The sequence below is a fragment of the Notothenia rossii genome, assembly GCF_949606895.1.
Source record: "Notothenia rossii genome assembly, chromosome: 7".
NCBI lineage: Eukaryota > Metazoa > Chordata > Actinopteri > Perciformes > Nototheniidae > Notothenia > Notothenia rossii.
This window is the reverse complement of record NC_136905.1, coordinates 40,996,679-41,018,231: the sequence shown is the minus strand read 5'-3', so window position 1 is coordinate 41,018,231 and position 21,553 is coordinate 40,996,679. Positions and strand designations below refer to the sequence as shown.

At 41.4% G+C, this 21,553-nt stretch overlaps 1 protein-coding gene across 7 annotated transcripts in view; it reads left to right on the top strand.

Moving 5' to 3' along the window:
- Positions 1-21,553, top strand: part of tsnare1 (T-SNARE Domain Containing 1) — a 403,887-nt gene that overhangs the window by 25,932 nt on the left and 356,402 nt on the right. The gene's annotated exons all lie outside the window — the stretch shown is intronic.

Sequence of the window (21,553 nt, the reverse complement as noted above, 5' to 3'; positions counted from 1 at the left end):
CTTTCTGAAAAAATACTGTTTTGATCCTGTTTAAACCTTGGCCGTGTTTGGATCGCCTTAGGGCTCAGTGTGAACTTTTTTATGCTATGAACTTTAATTAAAAACCAGATACCAGAGCAGGGTCACCAGTGAGCTCCTACAAGTGGAAGTCCTTTCAAGCCAATAACTGCTGGACTGTTTCTCTCAATAAAAAGAAAAGTGGCATTTTTGATAGATGAAAGGGCCTACTCAAAGTTCTGTTTGCACTTATTCTTAAAGTCATTATTTAAAAGAATACAAATTAAGTTCATCCTGAAAGAACTAATTGTATTTATGAAAAAAAAAAATCTTTGCAGTTGTTTTGCAAGTTCAATGTCTATGTAAGGTTAAATTCCCCATTCTTTCAAAATCGACAAAAGTATTGTTGATTTTATTTGAAAGATGTGGATCAAACAACAATGTATATTGTGGAAGCTTGTAGCAAAAAGTCAATACATGACCAGGGACTTTACTGATTTGGTTCCGCCTCAAGGCTCTCATCAACCTTGATCCCAGAAGCAGTTGTTTTTAGAGAAGAAGCTAATTTGTGAACAAATTGAGCATTTAGCTTAAGAGGCAGATACTTCTCTGGAAATTTTAAAAATCAATGTTGCATGACCAGATACACAATTTCAAATAAATGCAAATTATCCTCTTTAACTATAGAATGTCAATAAGCAATTGTTTGGAGCATATTATATGCGATTGAAAATATGTCTGACCCCAACGTGTTTACACCAACAGTTAGAAAAGTGTTATTGTTGTTGAAGTAAATATGGAGCCACGGGGGTTCTCCCTCCATGCTGAGGCCAGCCGGCTGACAGCTGAATGCATCCTAAAACCCAGCCTCTGGGAGTCTGCCCTCCTCCTGTATCATGACAACGAGTTTCTAGATTCCACCGTAAACACACCCATTCATATAAAGGTGTAAAGGTACAGTCACACACCAATCAAAGTAACACAATGCAAAACCTGTGATTGTAGCTTGGATAAAAGCAGCAAAATCACTACCGCTAGTGAAGCTTAGCGATCCTGCTAAGTGAAAAAGTGCAGACATGTGCACACTGCTGGTGCCAATGGACCATACACATGATCCTGTGGCAGAGGTGGGAGAAGTACTCAGATCTTGTACTTAAGTAAAAGTGGAAATACCTGAGTGTAAGTGAAGCAATACTCTATTACAAGTAAAAGTCTTGCATTCAAAATATTACTTAAGTAATAGTACAAAAGGTATAGCATCAAAATATAGTTAAATTACCAAAATTAAATTTCAGAATAATATATATGATATGTTTTATAATGATTGATCATTAAGTTGTTATCAAAGCTGGTAAAGGTGCAGCTAGTTTGAATGACTTTGTATACTGCAGGGTAGCTTGTGAATTTGCTCCAGGTGGAACTAAAGTCTGATTTAACACTTGATTATATTTCACATCATTCATCCAAATCTGTAAAGTAACTAAAGGTATTAAATAAATGTAGTGGAGAAAAAGTACACCATCTACCTCTGTAGCAAAACATGGAAATACTCAAGTTAAGTACAAGTATCTCAAAATGTTACATGAGTACAGTACTTGAGTAGATGTACTTAGGTACTGTAGACCAGCCTTTCCCAAACTCAGGGTCGCGACCCAAAATGGGTCGCGGACCCGTTTTGATTGGGTCGCCATGTTAAATGCATTGCGACACACACACAGCGTCAGAGCTGATGGCTGCGTTGCAAATACAATTTTTTTAATAATTTTTGTATTTTATTTTTTATTTTTAAAATGAAATTATGCAATATAGAATTGTACATTGAATGATTTAATTTTCTAAATACAAATAAACAAAAAATATTGTATTTGTATCAGCTCTGACGCGTCCCCCGCGAAAGTTTTCGCGCCGTCTGTTTATTGTTTATTGTCTGTTGATTAATTCCGATCGTACATGATGGCAAAAAGACGATACAAAGAGGAGTTTTTAAACGTTGGCTTCACAAAAGCTGTTAGAAATGGAGAGGAGCGGCCTCAGTGTGTTTTATGTGGAGAGGTGCTGAGTAACGAAAGCTTGAAAATGAACAAATTGGACCATCTCCAAACAAAACATCCTCTGCATCGGGACAAATCGAAGGATTTTTTCCTCTGCAAAGAAGAGTCGTTCAAGAAGCAGTGTTTTGATGGCGGAAAAGTAAGTCCCTCATTTTAATCATTTGTTTTGTGTGTTTGTGAGTTTGTCAGGGTCTGTTGTGAAATTGTTTCGTTAATGCAAAGTTGGATGAAATGCAGACTGAGCCCCGGAGCAGACCGCCAGCTGCGCGCTCCCGCGAGTCCACTTCATTCTGCAGCGGCACAGAGCGATGTTTCAACTTTTACTAGGCTGAAATGTTTTTATAACGGCCGGGAGAAAAACAGAGAAACAATAACCACAGGAAGATTAGAGGGAAAGTGGCAGGTAGTATGAGAAGGAAAGCGAGAGAAAGCTTTTTTCACTGCAGCCGCACGGACGTGACTGCTGCAGTGTGATGAACAATACATATGGGGGTTATTCCCTATCTTTATTCAAGAGCGTGGTCTTTAAATTTGAGAGCATACTTTATTGATTTCAGGTTCAGAATATGTATTGCTTTCCCTCAAACCCTGTCCTCAGACTCAAATAGTGCCTGCTTGCACTTATGGCGCATTTCCACTGCAGCGGGTAGCTCGCTTTAAGCATGCCGAGCCGTGCGGGGCCCGTTTTTGGTTTCGTTTCCACTTGGCCTAGTACCGGCTAGCGGGTCCTAATTCACAGTATTGAGTATGTAAGTCGCTTTGGATAAAAGCGTCTAACAAGTAACATGTAATGTAATGCGCTATAAATGCGGTTGCCAGGTCCACATTGGGTATACAGCGTACGCCGGCTGGTGTTAAAAATCACCCAATAACCCACCAATGTTAATGATGATATCTTCTCTGTTATTTTCAGGCATTCAAAGGGAACAGAGGGCATCCTATCAAGTCAGCCTCCACATTGCCAAAGCAAAGAAGCCCCATTCCATCGGGGAGCAGCTGATCAAGCCTTGTCTTAAAGATGTGTGTCTCTCTGTCTTGGGTGAGGATGCAGCGAACAAAATTGAGTCTGTCCCACTCTCAAACAACACCGTTGCATCCAGAATCAAGGATATGTCAGCTGACATCCAAAAAACAGTCACAGAGGAAATACTGCAGCACAAATTATTTTCACTGCAGCTAGACGAGTCTGTGGATGTTGCTGGGATTCCCCAGTTAATGGTCTTTGCCAGGTACATTAGTGGTAAAGATATCAAGGAGGAGTTCCTATTCTGTGACCAGCTGCTCACAACAACAAGGGGAGAGGATATTTTCAGAGTGGTGGACACACATTTGAAAGAACTGAAATTAGAATGGGAAAACTGTATAGGGTTTTGCACTGATGGTGCAAGGAGCATGACTGGGTGCAGGTCTGGTTTTGTGGCTCATGTACATAAAGTGGTCCCAAATGTGAAGGTAACACACTGTATTATCCACAGGGAGGCTTTGGCTAACAAAGCATTGCAACAGGACTTAGGTGATGTTCTTGATGTGGTTGTTAGAGTGGTAAATCTAATACAAAAGCGACCACTACAATCAAGGCTCTTCAGAGAGCTCTGCAAGGAAATGGGGGCAGAGCATGAGCACCTACTCTTCCACTGTGAGGTACGGTGGCTCTCCAAGGGAAAAGTTCTACAGAGAGTGTGGGAGCTGAGAGAGCAGGTCATGGTTTACCTGAAAAATGAGGACGCTAACCTTGCCAAGCATTTTGAGGACACGCGCTGGTTGGCAAGATTTGCCTACCTTGTGGACATTTTTAACAAGCTCAACATGCTGAACACCAGCCTTCAAGGAAAAGAGAACAGCATATTGGATCTTGAAGATGGAATACAAGGATTAGAAGCACACCTTGGTCTGTGGCATTCCCAGCTGGTTGTAGGAGAACTGGCAATGTTTCGTGTCCTCACTGCCTACCAAGTAAGCACCGGTCTTCCCTTGAGTGACTCTGTGAAGCAAAACATAGTCGAGCACTTTTCTCAACTACAGGAGAACTTCAAGCGGTACTTCCCTGAGTCACAGAGAGCTCAAAACCTTAAGTGGGTGAAGTTTCCCTTCCAAGCTGTGCCATCACAAGACCTGGGTCTCAGTCAGGCAGAGTTAGAGGCACTGGTCACACTGCAGGTCAACAGGGGCAGTAAGATGCTGTTTGAAACAACCACTTTGGCACAGTTTTGGGTTGCTCATTTCCAGCAGGATGTGTTCTCCTGCTTAGCTAAGATAGCTGTAGAAGTATTGATACAGTTTGGCACCACATACTTGTGTGAATCTGGGTTTTCTACTTTAGTATACCTGAAAAACAAATACAGAAGCAGGCTAAATCCTGAGCATGACCTCAGATTGGCACTGTCAAAAACCCAGCCCAGAATAGATCTGCTGGTTGAAAACTTCAACCAGCCACATACCTCTCATTAGATGTAATTGTTATTATATTATATCATGTATCAATATATGATATAATACCCCTTCTAGCATGTCAGATGAGAACATATTGTAAATAAGTCAGTAAAGTTAATCAGTTGCCAATTGTTGGAGTTTCTTTGTCTCTCAGAGTGTTTTACAACAGCTCTGTTCATTTAAAAGTGTGTGTACATAGTTTTTGATCTAGTGACAAACTTAATGTTGCACTTCTGATAATTTAAATGTGGTTTCACCTGTGATGTACTGTATACTGCACTTCCTATAGTTAGTGTTTTGTCCCTTTCTGTTTACAACATGTTTGTTCTTTGTTCATTTAAAATACTTTAAAATGGTGTGTACATCATTTTTGAGCTAGTGACAAACTTAATATTGCACTTTTGTTAATTGTATCATTTAAATTTGATTTGTACTGTATATAGTTGACTGCAGTTTCCATGTTTCGTCTTTTTGCTTTGATCCTTATTTTTTCTGGGCAAGCTCAAAGGGAAGGTTGTTATGGTGAGAAACCTAATTGCTGCGAAGCACTTTTATAATTAAATAAACATTTTCATTTACATTTTAAATTCATGGTGTGTTGCATTCTTTGTTTATAAATGTAGATATTATGGAAAATCTTCATTTTTTTTTTAGCTTGGGTCCCTTAGGACCACAACATTTCTGTTTTGGGTCTCATGCTGAAAAAGTTTGGGAACCCCTGCTGTAGACCACTGTCCGGAGGACAATTTAAACTGCAAATTGGAAATGGCCCTCGCATTATGGTATGGCTTGTATCGCTCTGCTCAAATCGTTAACCACAGACAGTACACTGCCAACCATCTGACCTCTAGCCTTTATTCGGGGCCACACAGTCTCATAGCCACAGCGATTATTAGCATGTCTTGTTGTAACATCAGTTTGAGGGCAGAACATTGAGGCCTGCTACTACTGGCCTGGTTTCAAGACTGTAGTATTGAACTCTCCACGGAGACCCTCAACTGTGTCAGCATGACATGAGACCCACAGCCGCCCTCACATGGGATAATGTTTACGTATGGCTCTCATTCAGACGAGCCATCTGCTGCGGCGTTTGTACACACCATCATCCTTTGGCACATGGTGTCTTCACTGCGATCATCATTTGCTTTGCTTGGTATTGTGTTATATATTTTAGCAGCTGTAATGATGAAAACATTGACTACCTGCCTTCATAAAGGCAACCGTGAACTAGTCAATATTCCCAGACTTATTAATTTTTTCTCCAGGACTTCATTTAATTTAATTATTGTTTCGCATTGCTCTGACCAGTAACTGTCATTCAATCTGTGAGAAGTGTAACCAGGAGAAATGTGACTTATTTCGTATATGGTTTTTTAATTTATTTTTGTTCGTTGTTAGGTTTGTTAGGCCAAACCTTGCCCTAACTATTTTTTAAAACATTAATTTTTCATTCAAGGTCACTTGAATGGGATTCCTTGGCGTCACTATCAAACACAGTGGGGGCCCTTTAGCGTAGATTTCCAACTACCAGGGAGTCCCATTGTCTTGCATAGAGCCCCTTGAACGTTGGTAATAGATGAGTTGGGATCACAGAGAAATGCTCCCCCCTGACCTATTCTCACAGCGTTTATCAACCTTTTTCTTACTCAATATCAAGCCAAACTTATCGTGTTTACTTCTTTATTTGAATTGTATAATGTCTGACTTTTGTTGCCATCAGTTAGGGGGAGAGTAGGGGCTCAGAATACTGAAATCTGTATTGTTTCATAGTTTTTTTTATTGTTCATTGTCTTCTAATTTTGTATTGTTTTCTAAACCACACACTGTTATTTACTCAACAATAAAACACAATTATCCTTGCGTTTATTTATTTGTTTGATTGTACAATGTCGGACTTTTGGAGTCCATCAGGACCAAGCCCCGAGGAAGTGCGCTGGACTCTGAAGAAAATATGTGTAGTGGCCAAACGGCGGTACTACCATTTCCGTATCAGTCTGTGACATCACTGGGCCCAGAAAGACTTTTTCCCATTGACTAACATTGGAAAAGAGACATCTGTAAATCAGCGGATACATTTTTTTTAACTAAATAAACTACCCAGCACCAACACTTTTATCAAGGGAGTTTATCACAAGAGGTTTATTGTTTAAATAAACTTGTGTGTTTAAGGTTGTGGTTTACCGTTATGGTTTACCTTAAATAGTTATCAATATCAATAATTTCTTATCATGTTAATCTGAAGATGATGGATGGCTACTGCCATATTTGCTAAATTTGCCTCTGTACCTTGACAAGTGCATGTTTCAGGCTTATCAATTAACAACAAGAGGGGTCACAGACATAGTACCAGTACTAAATAAAGCTCTTCTGACCTGAGCTGTCATGTGGGTATATATTAATGCTGCCCATTATTGACACAAGCAATTGACACAGCAGTTTTCACCCATTTATCAATTATATTTTTTAAATGTGATAACACCAATGTGTTTCCCATCCCCTAAACCTCCAGGGGTGTACACAGTTGAATACTGGCAACTTAGAAATATACACATGTATTTTAAAACTACAATTCCCAGTAGAGACGCTCCGTAGAACATGTTGCGAAACACACAAATAGCCAGCATGTGTAGTTCTTCCGGGGTGGGGGTGGACTCGTTCGAATCCTGTTTTGTCTTGTCGTCTGCCGTGGCTGGGCTGCGTTCCATTTTACGTGCCGTCGGTCGGCTGCTTGGCTGGAATCCACGTCTTTCTGGATGATACTTATGGCTGATAAAGCTTATTACTATATTGTTTTGATATTACACCAAACTGATGGGAAAACCCACAGCAACACAGAAAATATGCTCATAACATGACCCAATGCTCTAGTTCAGCGGTGTTCAAAGTGTGAGGCGCGCCTCCCCTGGGGGGCGCCAGAGAGCTTCAGGGGAGGCGCAGCGTGAGAAACAAAATAACGAGAAAAAGACGAGTAAAGTGACACTTGCACACTTTTGGCTGTCTGTGGAGACCGAGTTCCCCCACCTCGCCAAAAAGGCTGTAAAAGTGCTCATTCCCTTCAACTCCACCTACCTGTGTGAGTGCGGGTTTTCCGCATTGACTTTGATCAAAAGCAAGTACCGGTCAAGGCTGCAGCCAGAGGATGCTCTGCGTTTATTCCTGTGTGCATCAAAGACGCAGACTCATTGTTCCCTCTAAAGTAGGGGTGTGTCATAAGGAGGCAAAGTTGACGTTCAGTGTGTTGCCGGGAGCATATAAGGATGTATCCACGATGTTGAACATTTTAAAAATGTTTAAAAAATATGTGTTGAGAACACGGCATGCGAGAATATACGGGTCGTGCTGCAGCTAGATTTGCCTGTACTTTGTAAGAAGGAGTTGGTGACTGATATGCAGTGTTGAAAGTGTGCCGGTCCTACCCGGTCCTTAGTACCGGTAAGAGATTTCCAGGCGGTCCGGAGGACCAGGAAGAATTGACAGCTCCACCCGTGGAATTTATACTACGAAGGGAAGATATTTTGGTTTGGATTACTGGTCTGGGGGAAGTTCGCGAGTGTGTGTGTGTGTGTGTGTGTGTATATACGTGTGTGTGTGTTTGTGTATTTTTGCGTTTGTGCATATTGTGTTTGTTTCCCAGGGAAAACACTAACGAGAAACACCAGCTGTTGTTATGCCTGCTGTGACCTCAAGTTACTCCGTTCTCCGCTTGTAATTATGCCGTTACAAGCTTCTAAGTTGTATTTATCATCTGAATTTGCCGAAACAAGTTTCATATTCTGAAAGCCAAGACTTTGTTTATTTAAAATCAAACAAAACAACCGAACCCCGAAAAACTATTTTTTTACGCAAATCCACATTTATTTTGAAATGAGCCGTTGCGACTTCCGACTGATTTCGATAGAGCGGGTCACATATTTGCTTTTTCCCACTTGATCAGAACAGCGGGAGGAGAAAAGAATGTAGTGACTGAATGACAGCTAGAAAATTAGGCTACGTGGTAATTAAAGCAAAAATGCAAACGACGATTCTTCCGATGTTTAAGAGAAAGGAGAGAGATGAAGAAACTCAGAATGTGCTTAAAATTAGAAAAACAACGCCCACAGATGACACAGGTGATGATGCTTATTTAGCCCAGAGAATGGACATGAACCTGGCCATGATGAATATAATAAGTTAGCTAACTAGCAAACTGTATATCTCTATATGGGGTGCCCAACCAGTCGATCCCCAGTCGATCGCGAGATGTCTAAAAGTAGAACAACAATATTCTGTTTTATCGTTAATGTCCTACAACAGGGGTGGCCAAACTTTTTGGCTCAGGGGCCACAATGATGTATCAATGTGACAGCCGGGCCGGGGGGCATTGTTTGGTTCCGTCTTGATTTATGTCGGGCTGAGGGTTGTTTTAATCTCATTCTCCCGCGCGCGGGGCGACGTCCACGCGCAGCTGCGACGACCAGGGAGGAAGGGACTTTTCGTGGCGCGCGCGGCGTGTGGACAGTGGGGGATAACATAAATAAAAATTGGATCGTTGGATCTTAGACTTTAAGGCTTTAAAGATCAGCGCGGGAACCCTGGCTCATTTATACCAATATTGAACGGGCCGCATTAAACAGATCAACTGGCCGCATGTGGCCCGCGGGCCGTAGTTTGGCCACCTCCAGGCCCGGTTCTACGGGGGTGCATAAGGGTGCATTGCACCCCCAGTTGAATGTTATGCACCCTCACTTGAAAAAGAGAAGGGAGTGAAAAATATTACATATACAATAACAATAATAATAATAATAGTAGTAGTAATATGAAGAAGAAGAATATAGTTGAAAATAAAATAAACCGTAATTGTGGTCAAATAACTATAGTTAATAACCCCCCCCGTCAACGATCGCCGCCGTCTTGGTTCAAAAAAGGTTGGACACCCCTGCTCTATATAGTCAATGGCTATCTTACTCAGAACACAACATGTACACAGCATACTATTTTAACATTAAATATTTTGCTTTGATATCTTCTATTTTAATCTGCACATTGTGGCATACATTTTGAGACATTTTATGTTATTAGTATTTTAATTTATGTAACCAATATTCTGAAAATTCAAAGAAAGACAGAGACTTGTACATTTTTGACTGTCTGCTGAATTTAGTTATACATCTTTATTCTAATTTATAACAGTTGAGGCCCAGAGGGAGGAAGAGGAGACTCAGCCAGAAGAAGTGGCAGCAGGTCCCTCAGAAGCCACCACAGGTGATGCTAGCCCTACTGCATACCGTTCTATATGGAAAGAAGAACAATGTGAACAGTTCAAACAGAAAAATGAATGGATGTATGCTCACAATGGAAGGCTAGGCTGTACCCCATGCCATGATGTGAAGGATCTTGGTGTCATGGCATCCCGTGGTGTTAATATTGCTATTCAGTGGGCTGATGGAAAGATAATCCCAGCTGGTCAATCAAGGGATGTCCAGCTTTCATCACTGCTCAAAAAAGTCTGTGAGCACAAGAACTCTGCAGCACATAATGAAGCAGTCAAGATTCTTCAGACAGCAAATAAAGATATTCTTCTGAACATGAACGCGAGTAGTCAGGAGTCTGTGTTTGAGTCTACTGCCAAGGTATTCATGACAGCCTATTATGTGGCCAAGAACAACAAGCCTTTCACAGACTTTGAGAGTCTGATTGACCTGCATTATGCAAATTCTGCTGATTTAGGGCGTGTTTTGCAGAGCAAAACTGTCTGTGTTGACATAATTGAGCATGTGTCATCACAGAGGAAAAAGGAACTTCTAAGAAAGATAATAGAGACCAAGAGCAAAATCACAGTATTGGCTGATGAGTCAACCAGTGTTGGGCACAAATCAACACTAATTGTGTTCCTGAAGGCTAGTGTTGATGGAGACATGGAGCCCATTGCCTTTCCATTGGACCTGGTTGAGCTGGATAGTATGTCTGCTGCTCATATCAAGGAACAGATTATGGGTTGCTTGCTTAAAAATGGCTTCACTGTTGAGTTGCTGAGATAAATCCTCGTTGGATTTTGCATTGATGGGGCCAGTGTCATGCTGGGAGTGAAGTCAGGTGTTGGGAAGTTGCTCCAGGATGACTTCCCAGGCGTCATACTATGGCACTGCCTTAATCACAGACTGGAGCTTGCTGTTGACCAGGCACTGGATGTGACAGGGGGAATAAAGGACTTCCAGGCATTCATGGACAGCCTATATTCATTATATAGCCAGTCACCAAAAAACATGCGGCAACTGAGTGAATGTGCTCACAACCTGGACTCGCCCTCAGGAGGATTGGAAAAGTGTTCAGTGTTCGCTGGGTAGCTTCTTCATGGAGGGCAGTCTCTGCAGTTTGGCAGTCTTATCCAGCCTTGGCACAACATTTCCGTGAGGCACCAGAGGATGATACAAGGGTCAGCAGAGAGAGGGCCAAATTCAAAGGACTGCTTTCTAAGTTGTGCTCCATCAACTTCCTGAAAAGTCTTGCACTGATGGCAGATGTTCTGACTGAACTTAAGAACTTGTCAGAAATTAATCAGAACAGGAAGACCACACTCCCAAAGGCCCATGACATCATGACGACGTATGTCAAACGCATAGAAAGTTTCAATCGCTACCCAGGACAACATGCAGTTGATGCCAGTCAGGCAGAGGAAGTGATGGAATTCAAGGGAGAGGAGTTAAGAGTTGGCAGGTCTCCCATCATTGACTCTGCTCAGTTCATCCGAGCAGTGGCAGACAATATGAAAGAAAGACTCTTCACAACCACAGCAAACAGAACACAGGCCAGTGTTGCAGCCAACCGAAAAGAGGCTTATAACAGCCTTATCAATGAAATGGCAGTCCTCAACCCTGACAACTGGGACCATGACAATCCTCGATTTGAAGATAATGAGGTGAGGGCTTTGTGTGATGTACTACATGTGAACCAACAAGAGGCCCATCTTGGATTCACAGAATACAAGGCCAGTGGAGGAAGAAACATTCCCAACAAAATTAAGAAGTTGCTCATGGCAGTGGACACACTGTGTCCAAGCAATGCTGACGGTGAACGGGGGTTCAGCACAATGAACAACATCATAACTGAGTATAGGAGCAAACTTACAACAAAAAATGCAGCAAATCTCCTCTTCATCAGCTCTGTGGGACCACCATGCAGACAGTGGGATCCACTGCCTTATGTGAAGACCTGGCTGGGCAAAGGAAGAAGAGCAGCCCACTCAACAAGCTGCATGGCTCGCTGGTACACAGAAGAGGAGAGCTACTTCAGCCCTCGGTGGAAAATGTGGAAAAGTGTGTAGTTTACCTCCCTGAACATGCCTTGCTAATGGTCTGTTAAGTTTTGACACAAGTTGTATGCACAATTGAAAATAAATAATTGACTATACATATTGTCAAGTGTTTCTAATTTCTACCCCAAAAAGGCATTAAAAATGTGAAGTTTGTGTTCAGGGATGCATGAAGCTGGGGGCGGGAGGAGAACAATATGAACCAATGAAGGTCGGGGTAGCATTATAGTACCTGCAAGAAATTCAAACCACTTTCACCCCTGCTGATATGCAAGGAAGAACGTCTGTCCACAGGCTGTTCCAACTTTAACAACTTTATTAACTTCCAGGGTAGTGAATTGAACATGCAATTATAATTGGGTGTGTGGTATATTTTCATGCACGGACACACATGTTCCACAACACACAAACTGAACAACACTCAATTGTCCGATCACTACCAGTGTTCTTGTGATCTTGTTATAACAACAAAAGCACGTTACTGATGCAATATGGTTGAGACCATTCAGGCTTATTCTAGAGGGGTGCAAGGAATAGTCCAAGTAGTGGGGGAGTTTTATATCATATGTTTAAAACATAAAGATAAAAAGGCTTACAAAAGTTATTGTTTAATGTTTTAAGGAGGTGACGCTACTCAGCCAATCAAATCGGTGCAGTCAGTGAGCAGGGACAGGACTGGGACTACAAATCAGCCCGTGACTCTCAACCGGCCCACTTCGGTACCGCCGGCCCACCGCGGTACCGCAAGTAAATACCGCTAGTAAATTGTCGACGGGGCCGGTGGAATTGTATTTTCACTGGCCCCACCATTGTAAGTGGCCCGGAGCATTCGTCCAAAAAAAAATCGACTGATAATGAAGAAAATTAACACATTTGTTGCAATAGTAATTTATGCACTAACTACATTACTACTTGTACTACAACATTTGAATCATCAGTTCTTCCTCATTTTCCTCAATTGTTCATATTTGGTTTATTAAAATAATGATATTGTGGTCATTGTTTAAAAATGTCTGCTATTATTATGAGTATTATTTGTATAATGCACTTTCTGCCTTCCTGTCATTAGGAGTTAGACATGTAATGGCTATGTAATTGATTTGATTAGAACCTTCATTATCCTAAACTGCTGGGACATTTCGCCAATACCTTTATATTGTCTACTCTTCACTTACTTGTCAGCATAGGTCGGCATTGATGTACAGAGCCGACAGAAGACCTTGTTTGTATTGGCATCATATTGAGAGGTGCAGCCAGTGACGCGTCCTAAACCAGGAAGTAAGCTGCTGGTTCCCTCGACAAAAAGCAATGGGATTTCTCCTCACGGTTTTGGAAAATAGCTGGAAATAAGGTCTGTGGAAAACGAACCTGTTTGATAAATGCACGTTTTGTTCAGCCGGATAATCTCGACATGTCTACCCTACTTTTATATTTTTTTCTAATCATAAATCTAATCGATAGATTATGAAAGGATTTTAGGACGCGTCACTGCACCACTAGAAGCCAACTCCATCGATCAAGCTGGCTGAAACTTTCTCTCCCGCTTCTTCTCATGCTCCCTGTCACTCTCCTTTAACTACTCCTGTGACTTTCTTTTATTTGAAGATTGTTTGGCCGGTTACCGCTGGTATTAAAAAAAATTTGGCGAATGATTAGATGGCGCGATAGTTTGTAGTGAAGGAGCGTGCTCCCGTTCACGGGAGCCTGCTCGCGCTGCGCTCCGCAGCAAACAGCTGTTTGCTTTTCACCCAACAACGACAACCGACTCACGGAACGCTATGTTGTAGCGTTAATAAACGAAACAATTTAACAAAATTGCTAGTCAAAATACCAATACCACAGGACAATTTTTTTTTTAAACCAATATTTTTAGTGGCCCGAGCGAGCAAGTGGAAAGTACGTTATGCTGGCCCGGGGTGTCTAAATAGTGCTTCCGGGCCAGCGGGTCATTTATAATGTCGATCCCTTACCGGCCGGCCCACATCGTTCGACCGGCCCACTTCAGTACCGGCCCATCGGGATTCGTCCCGAACGTCCTGATGGCCAGTCCGCCCCTGTCAGTGAGTCAGCATGATAGATTCAAACACACACATAGAGACGAGACAAGAGGAGAGAAACAGTCATTTCAAATGGCGGAAGGTAGACAGCAAAAACAGAGCATTTAATTACATTTTCTCTTACTGGACCTCATTGAAATGCATTATGAATACCCCTGCATTATAGCAACAACAATAATAATAATAATAATAATAATAATAATAATAATAGCAATAATAATTGGGAGGGGGGGAGCGGCTGTTCTTATGTTCTCTGAGGGGAGGCTCACCCAGAGTCCTGCACGGGTCTGATTTTCAAGAACCGCCCCGCTCCCGCGACGCGCAATACCAAACCTGCCCCGCTACCCGCACATATTGCCAATTAGTTCCGCAACCCGACCCGACCCGTCATGATTATGATTATGCGCGGTCCCACGGGGGAGAGGTCTGAGGATTTAAACATTAAAGTGGACCTATCATGCTATATTTGAATAATATATTGTAGGGTCTATTTATACATTTTATTTTTCAAAATACCAAACAGATCATGCATTTTACCCATTCCTCATTGCGCTCAATTTAACACTGCCTTTCATGCTTGGATTCAGTGAAAACAGCACCACCTGGTGGCCTGAAATATGTACTACAGCGTCTCCAGCGCTTTCGAACGGCAATGTCCTTGGCTGTCTCCTCCTGATTGGTGGAGTTGGCCCAATAGCCGTAGCGCCACCGTCCTGACGTCAGAAAAGTGTTCAAATCTGGATCAGTCTGTATCAGATCCGTTGCAGCCCCTTTTTAAGAGATTTGGGCTCGAGGCTCACCTTCCCACACTTTGAAAACCCCTGCTCTAGTTAATACAAAATAATATTATCAAACATAATATTAAAATAAACTCTTATTTTGAAAATACAGCTTCCTGTATTCGAATGAGCTACTCCGACTTTCGTTCCTGACGGAGTCCAAAAGTCCAACATTATACAATCAAACAATAAATAAACACAAGGATAATTGTGTCTCATTGTTGAGTAAATAACAGTATTCTGAGCCCTTACTCTCCCTAACTGACGGCAAAAAAGTCAGACATAATACAATTAAAATAAAGAAGTAAAAACAATAAGTGTGACTTGATATTGAGTAAGAAAAAGGTTGATAAACGCCGTGAGAAAGGGTCGGCGGAGAGCATTTCTCCGTGATCTCAACTCGTCTATTAGCAACGTTCAGGGAGCTCTATGCAAGTCAATGGGACTCCCCGGTAGTTGAAAATCGATGCTAAAGGCCCCCCACTGCGTTTGACAATGACGCCATCATGACATACAGATGTAGCGCTTCATTTCAGACGCCTACCCGTGCGGGTCCGTGATCTGCGGGGTGGGCCCCTGCTGAAAAGGAAAACCCCCCCGCAGGACTTGATACGCCCCCTTGATAAATAAATGTAATTTTAATGAAACCAGCTGCAATGGATCATGGATCCACCAGGGGGAGCCGTAAAAAGCTGCCACACTGGAACTCATGTGAAATAAACAGCTGATAGATCTACAGGTATCTGACATAGCGGATATTTTTTAAGATCCATATGTCACGGATAGGATCATATTCTGTGCTAAATAAGAGACATGTAATCATTTACAAAACATTAACATGTTTTTATTTAACAAAATAATGTTGTTTAATTCACGTTAGCGTAAGTACAAAACCATCGCTATGTTTTTTCATCAGGAAATGCAGCCCGGCTCAAACAAACGATTTTCAATCATCATCCTCACGATCATTTAATGTATCATATGTTCGCGAATTGAAATGAATGCACTAATACATGTAGTTTAATCCACGTGAGTTTACAACAACAAAAATAATTGGTTTGTTTTTATATCACATCCGACCAGAGGAAAATGCAGCATGGCTCTCACTACCTATAATCCTAATCCCACGGGCAAACAATAATATGTACAGTGTTAATAGTTTACTGTATTATTAGTGTCTAATATTACTGCTATAACAATCACACATTGAGTTGTTAAAGTCAGACCGTTTTTTTTTTTAAACAGTCTGAATGAAACGGCAGCTCTCAGGGGATCAGGTGTGTGTTTACCAGTGTTGGGACTAACGCTTTACAAACTAACGCGTTACTGTAACGCAACTACCTTTTGCGGTAACTAATAACGAACTAGTTGCCTATTCCCATTCAGTAACGCCGTTATAGTTACTGTCATTTAAATGGGTGCGTTACTGCGTTACATTATGTGATCCAACTGAACCGAATCTCCCTGGGGATGTAATTTACAGGTGAATAGAGCAATGTCCTCTCACAGTACCATGGAAAAGTGAAAGTGACCAGAGAGGAGTGATGATGTGTTAACGCGGGGAAACATTTCAGGGTAAGCCAATCAGAGACAGAGATGGGCGGGTCTTGCCTTATGGGGAAAATACACAGACACACAAACACTTGCTAACACACACGCATACACGGCAACGCCCACAACCAGCACGCACACTATGGCAAATGCAAGTATCAGCGAGAGCGGCAGCGCATTTACAACTTGGAGATATAACCACTATTTTCAATTTGTGGGGATAAAGGACGCACAAAATATTACGGTCAAATGTAAACTGTGAGCAGGACAGAAAGCATTGTCCACATCGAATAACAGCAATGCCAATCTCCTGAAGCACCTAACTAATGTACATTGGGCTATAAAACTAGTCGCCAAAGACCCCACCGTCTCAAACACCGGCAGTGACCCAGATGGAGCAACACCATCTAAACAGCCAAAAAACGATTTTTTTAAATCGTCACATGTCACCCAGAGTCAACTAAACAGATTGATTGCTGAAAATAGTTTGTTTGTCTTCAGTGTCAGTCTGACAGTTTATTATGTATCTAATTGTTACTGCCAAAAGAGTGTAGTTCTTGTTTAATTGTTACACTGCCAAAATAGTGTAGTTGTTGTTAATGTGTACACTGTGGTGATTGACATTATTCACCCACGGATCTATGGGTTGGGGTATTGTTCTGCACGGACATTTTAGTGAACCGGACTTCCTGTTTCCGCCGGTCTTCGCTTCCCGGGCATGAAGTTGTTTAGAATGGTTTTCAGATGCTAAATAAAAGTCTAGCTTGTACCTTTGAAACCCCGCCTCCGACTCCCATCTCTCTGCACGACAACACTGCCAAAAGAGTGTAGTTGTTTTTATTTCATATTGCACTACTTCGAACTTGATTAATGAGGCTACAATAAAGATGCCTGTCAAAATGTCTAAACATATATTTTGTGTTTTATTGTTCCACTACATTTCATAATGATAATTGCTACAATGATGGGGAGTTGTCTTTTCTCTTCTGTGCCAGAGAACAACACAAAAACTTGTATTTTTATTGTTATCATTTTTAAAGTAAAGTAACTTGTTACTAGTTGCTTTTATAATTTAGTAACTAATAAACTATAAATATAAAGGCGTCCATATGCATTTGAAAAGCAATATAAATCACACAGTTATTATATAATAGGCTTTAAAAGTACCATTGATAACCATTACCCTTCTCCAATTCAATTCTTGACGGGAAAAAAGGTTGGGCTATACTGTAGCCTACTGTGTACATACAACGGCCATTCAAGCTAGACATTCTTCTGGAAATGTTCCCATCAGGCACCTTCAAGTCAAACAACAATCAGGTGAACAACTTTAAGGTGCATACCGCCACCTCCGGAGTCGGCTTGACTCGGTTTTCATTCATAAAGAATGCACAAATGTATTTAATCGTTAATGTCAGATATGTAGCCTACTAAGTAATTACATGTGTTCCTGCTCAAGATTAGATTAAACTTTATTGTTATTGCACAGATTACAGGTACTGAGACAACGAAATGCAGTTTAGCTTCTAACGGTGCAACAAGCAGTAAAGTGAAAAGTAATGTACACAATCTACAGAATAAAATATAGAATTAATTGAATGATGAATAAACAGTGAGGGGTATGAATACACTAGATATACACAGCAGCCTGTGAACAGTATTAACAGTGTGTATGAATATGCTAATATATATAAAGTATGAAAACGGTAAGCAGTGCAAGTATAGTATAACATATATGGATATTAATTTCATGATCAACATTGTGGAACAATGATGAAAAATGTGGCGACGTAAAACTGACACAAAACAACAACAAACTTTTGCCGAGCCAATTGGAGAGTTTCATCAGCAGCACGGGGTACAAACCACCAATGAGCGCTCAGCTCGAGATACCAGCGAGTCGAGAGAGTGAATTATATCTGCATTTTCTCTTTTGAGAAGCCCCCATCCCCCATGTTGCCTAAGCTGTATGTTGCAAACTGCCATCGGAATGTGTGGAGTAAGTCTCCCAAGGCGGGTGTTCACATTCCACAGCTCCCCCCCCCCCATCTCCCAACCCCCAGTCTGTAGGTTTGTGTTCGCATATTTCAGTGTTAATTTTGGCAGCTCTTTTTGATTTAGTCTTAGTCTTTAGACGAAAATGGTTATTAGTTTTAGTCACATTTTAGTCATTCCTATCCTTCATGGTTTTAGTCTAGTTTTAGTCGACGAAAACTCAAAACGTTTTAGTCAACTTTTAGTCGGTAAAAAATTACATTTTAGTCAACTTTTAGTCATGTGTCTCTATACTCTCTGAACGCTCCGTCCCCGGCAGATCTCTGTGTCCGCTTCAGCATGTCTGTTAGGCCCCACCCCTTGCACACAGAGAGACACAGGGAGATCGCTCTTCTGGAGTGAAGAGAGCGGAAATAATGATATTGCAAGTTAGAAACGTAAGATGCATTTTGACAGACAAGATGGTCACTTGGGGGGAAATATGCTGCATTTTCAATGTCCGATAGTGCACCATTAACACCTTAGTCCCGTCTCGTCTCGTCAACGAAAACTAAATATACATTTCGTCATAGTTTTCGTTATCAAGAATCTATTTTTAGCTCGTCATCGTCTCGTCTTAGTCATGTAAAAAAGGTCGTTGACGAACATTTTTCGTCATAGTTTTCGTTGACGAAATTAACACTGCCTAACCCTGAAAAGTATTATTATCTGAAATTAATCATTATGTTATTAATATTAAAGACATATAAGTATTTTTACAACTTGTATTTAGAAATACTCTGTTGTAATTATTGATGCATAAATGTGTTCATCCATTCAATGTGGCATCTGCTATAATGGGGTTAATGTATGATATTACTTAATAATACAATACATTATGATATGATAATTATATTTTAGTTTTATTCATTTCTTATTTAATAGTTTCTCATTATTATTATTTTTATCGCTCATCTTATTTTTGATTTTATTAATCTGTGTGAATCTGTGTGAATCTGTGCTATCCTGCTCTTCACTCTTGCTGTTTGAACTACTGAATTTCCCCACAGGGATTAATAAAGGTCCATGATTATCTTCATGTATATATTGATTTACTTCAATCTACTGTACTGTGTAAAAACACCCCAACAATATTACAAAAAATATACTGCATAAAGCAAACTATATACTTTATTTGATCTAAAATATTGATGTTTTTTCATTATAGTAGCCTGTGAAAACCATAACAAATAAGTGATTAAATGCTACAGTATTCAACAAACACAACTGCAGAGCTGCAAACATTGCAAACAGACTAAGTTCTACAACACCCAGTTGTCTTTGTGTATTTGTGAATGAAGCGCCATCTCATGGTTAAATCCTGAAATTGAACAAATGGGGAAATTGGGCAACGCCCTCTAGCAATTTGGTAACACCCCCAGCCACTGGGATCCGCTAACATAAAAAGTAATTTAAGTAAGGGAAACATCCACCTTTTGGAAAGAGCTAACATGAAATGTCTCCCGCACTTGTACAAATGTCCTCTTAATTGAATTGGGACGTCCACTTCATATACAAATTCGCGCAAATTCTCCAGCCAATGGCAGGAGTGTCATGCAAGTGACAAAAGATGCAATATTTACATTTTCCAGCAGGGGGAGCTGTAAGACCGTGTAATATCTTTGAGGCACTTGCGAACAAATGAGGAAACGTGTTACTCGGATGAAACATGCTTTAAACGGTTATTCAAGTGTGCCTGGCCCCCAAACTGTGTGGGTGTGCTACAACGGGTACCAACTGTCACTATACCAAGTTTGTAATCCCTACAATGTTTATAAATATTTGACATTGTCCAAATGTCTCAATTTTCACAACAATACATCATATGGTGGCCTTTATATCACCGTTCAAATGTCAGCTCCCTCTGTCATTGCATTGTGGAAATATGAGCATGTCCAATTGGTGGACCTTATTTTGCATTGAAACGGTCCCTACAATGTACACAATTGTACAATTCAGGGATGGTTTAAATGTTAAATAAAGTCCTTCAATTGGACATGCTAAAATACTCGTCCAGACGTTTGAAAACACTTTTCCCGGCCTTTTAAACAATTTTCCTGGCTCAGAAAGTGCTCTAATGATGCCTGGTTCATGTCCAATTGATGCACTTTATTTAGTATTGAAAAGGTCCCTGTGTGACTTGTGAGGCGGCCAGAGACCCCTGTCATCTCTCGGTGTGACTTGTGAGGCGGCCAGAGACCCCTGTCATTTTTCAGTCCTATCCTCCAGGCTCCCCGGTAGCCAGAAACGGGTCAAATGCCTCGAAATTGGAAAAAAATATTCTAAAAAGAACCATCAAAAAATGCATCAAAATAAAAAAAAGTGCCCAAAAATAGTGTATTGTGAGGCCGCCAGAAAACCCTTTCATCTCTCGGTCCTATTCTCCAGCCTCCCTGGTAGTCAGAACTGGGCCAAACGGAACAAAAGGTTTTTAAAAAAGTTCAAAATGATCCATGAAAAAAGGCATCAAAATAAAAAAAAGTGTTCGGGAAAAGCACTTAGGCAGGCCGAGACCCCTGTCATCTCTCGGTCCTATTCTCCAGGTCCATTTACATTCATCCATTGGTTCATAATTGGCAGAATCACTTTTATTAGAACCAGGGTGGGGGGTGTAATAGAACCCTCCACTGAACGGGTGGTGGTGCCAATAAGAAGGCCGAATTTGGATGCTGAGGGGCGGACAGTAAAGCACCACAAAATCCGCCCCCCTTTTACGATACCAGGGGCACGAGGTTCTAGCGGGTGTGAATATCTGGGTTTAGTCCATGGGGGAGCGCTTAAGTGCGGGTAACCGGGCACTCACGGTGTGCAAGGTTATGGAAGTGCACACGTTAGGGTGACATGCTGGAGGTCTTTAGTCTGTCCTTTGATGCACTATTCCCTGCATTTGAAACACTGTTCCTCCCTTGTCAAGTGCTTTATTGTAGCCTGCTTCATGTCCAATTGATGTACTTTATTTGGTATTGTATAATAATAATACATTTAATTTCTATAGTGCTTTTCTTGAACCCAAAGACGCTTTACATTTTGGAGGGAGGGTAGACAAACAAAACAAAAACAAAAACAAAAAGAAACAAAACAGTCAGGAGGAAGTTGGTTGAGAGGGGGTGGGGCTTATGGATACAGAGTTGAAGAGGTGGGTTTTGAGGCGGGACTGGAACAGGGTGAGGAACTCAGACTCACGGAGGTCTTGGGGGAGGGAGTTCCAGAGCTTCGGGGCTGCCACAGAGAAGGCTCTATCCCCGAAGCTCCGTAGTTTGGCCTTGGGGATGGAAAGCAAACCGGCTGAGGTGGATCTGAGGGACCGGGGTGGTTGGTAGAGGATGAGGAGGTCAGTGAGGTAGGGGGGGGGGGGGGCAGATGGTG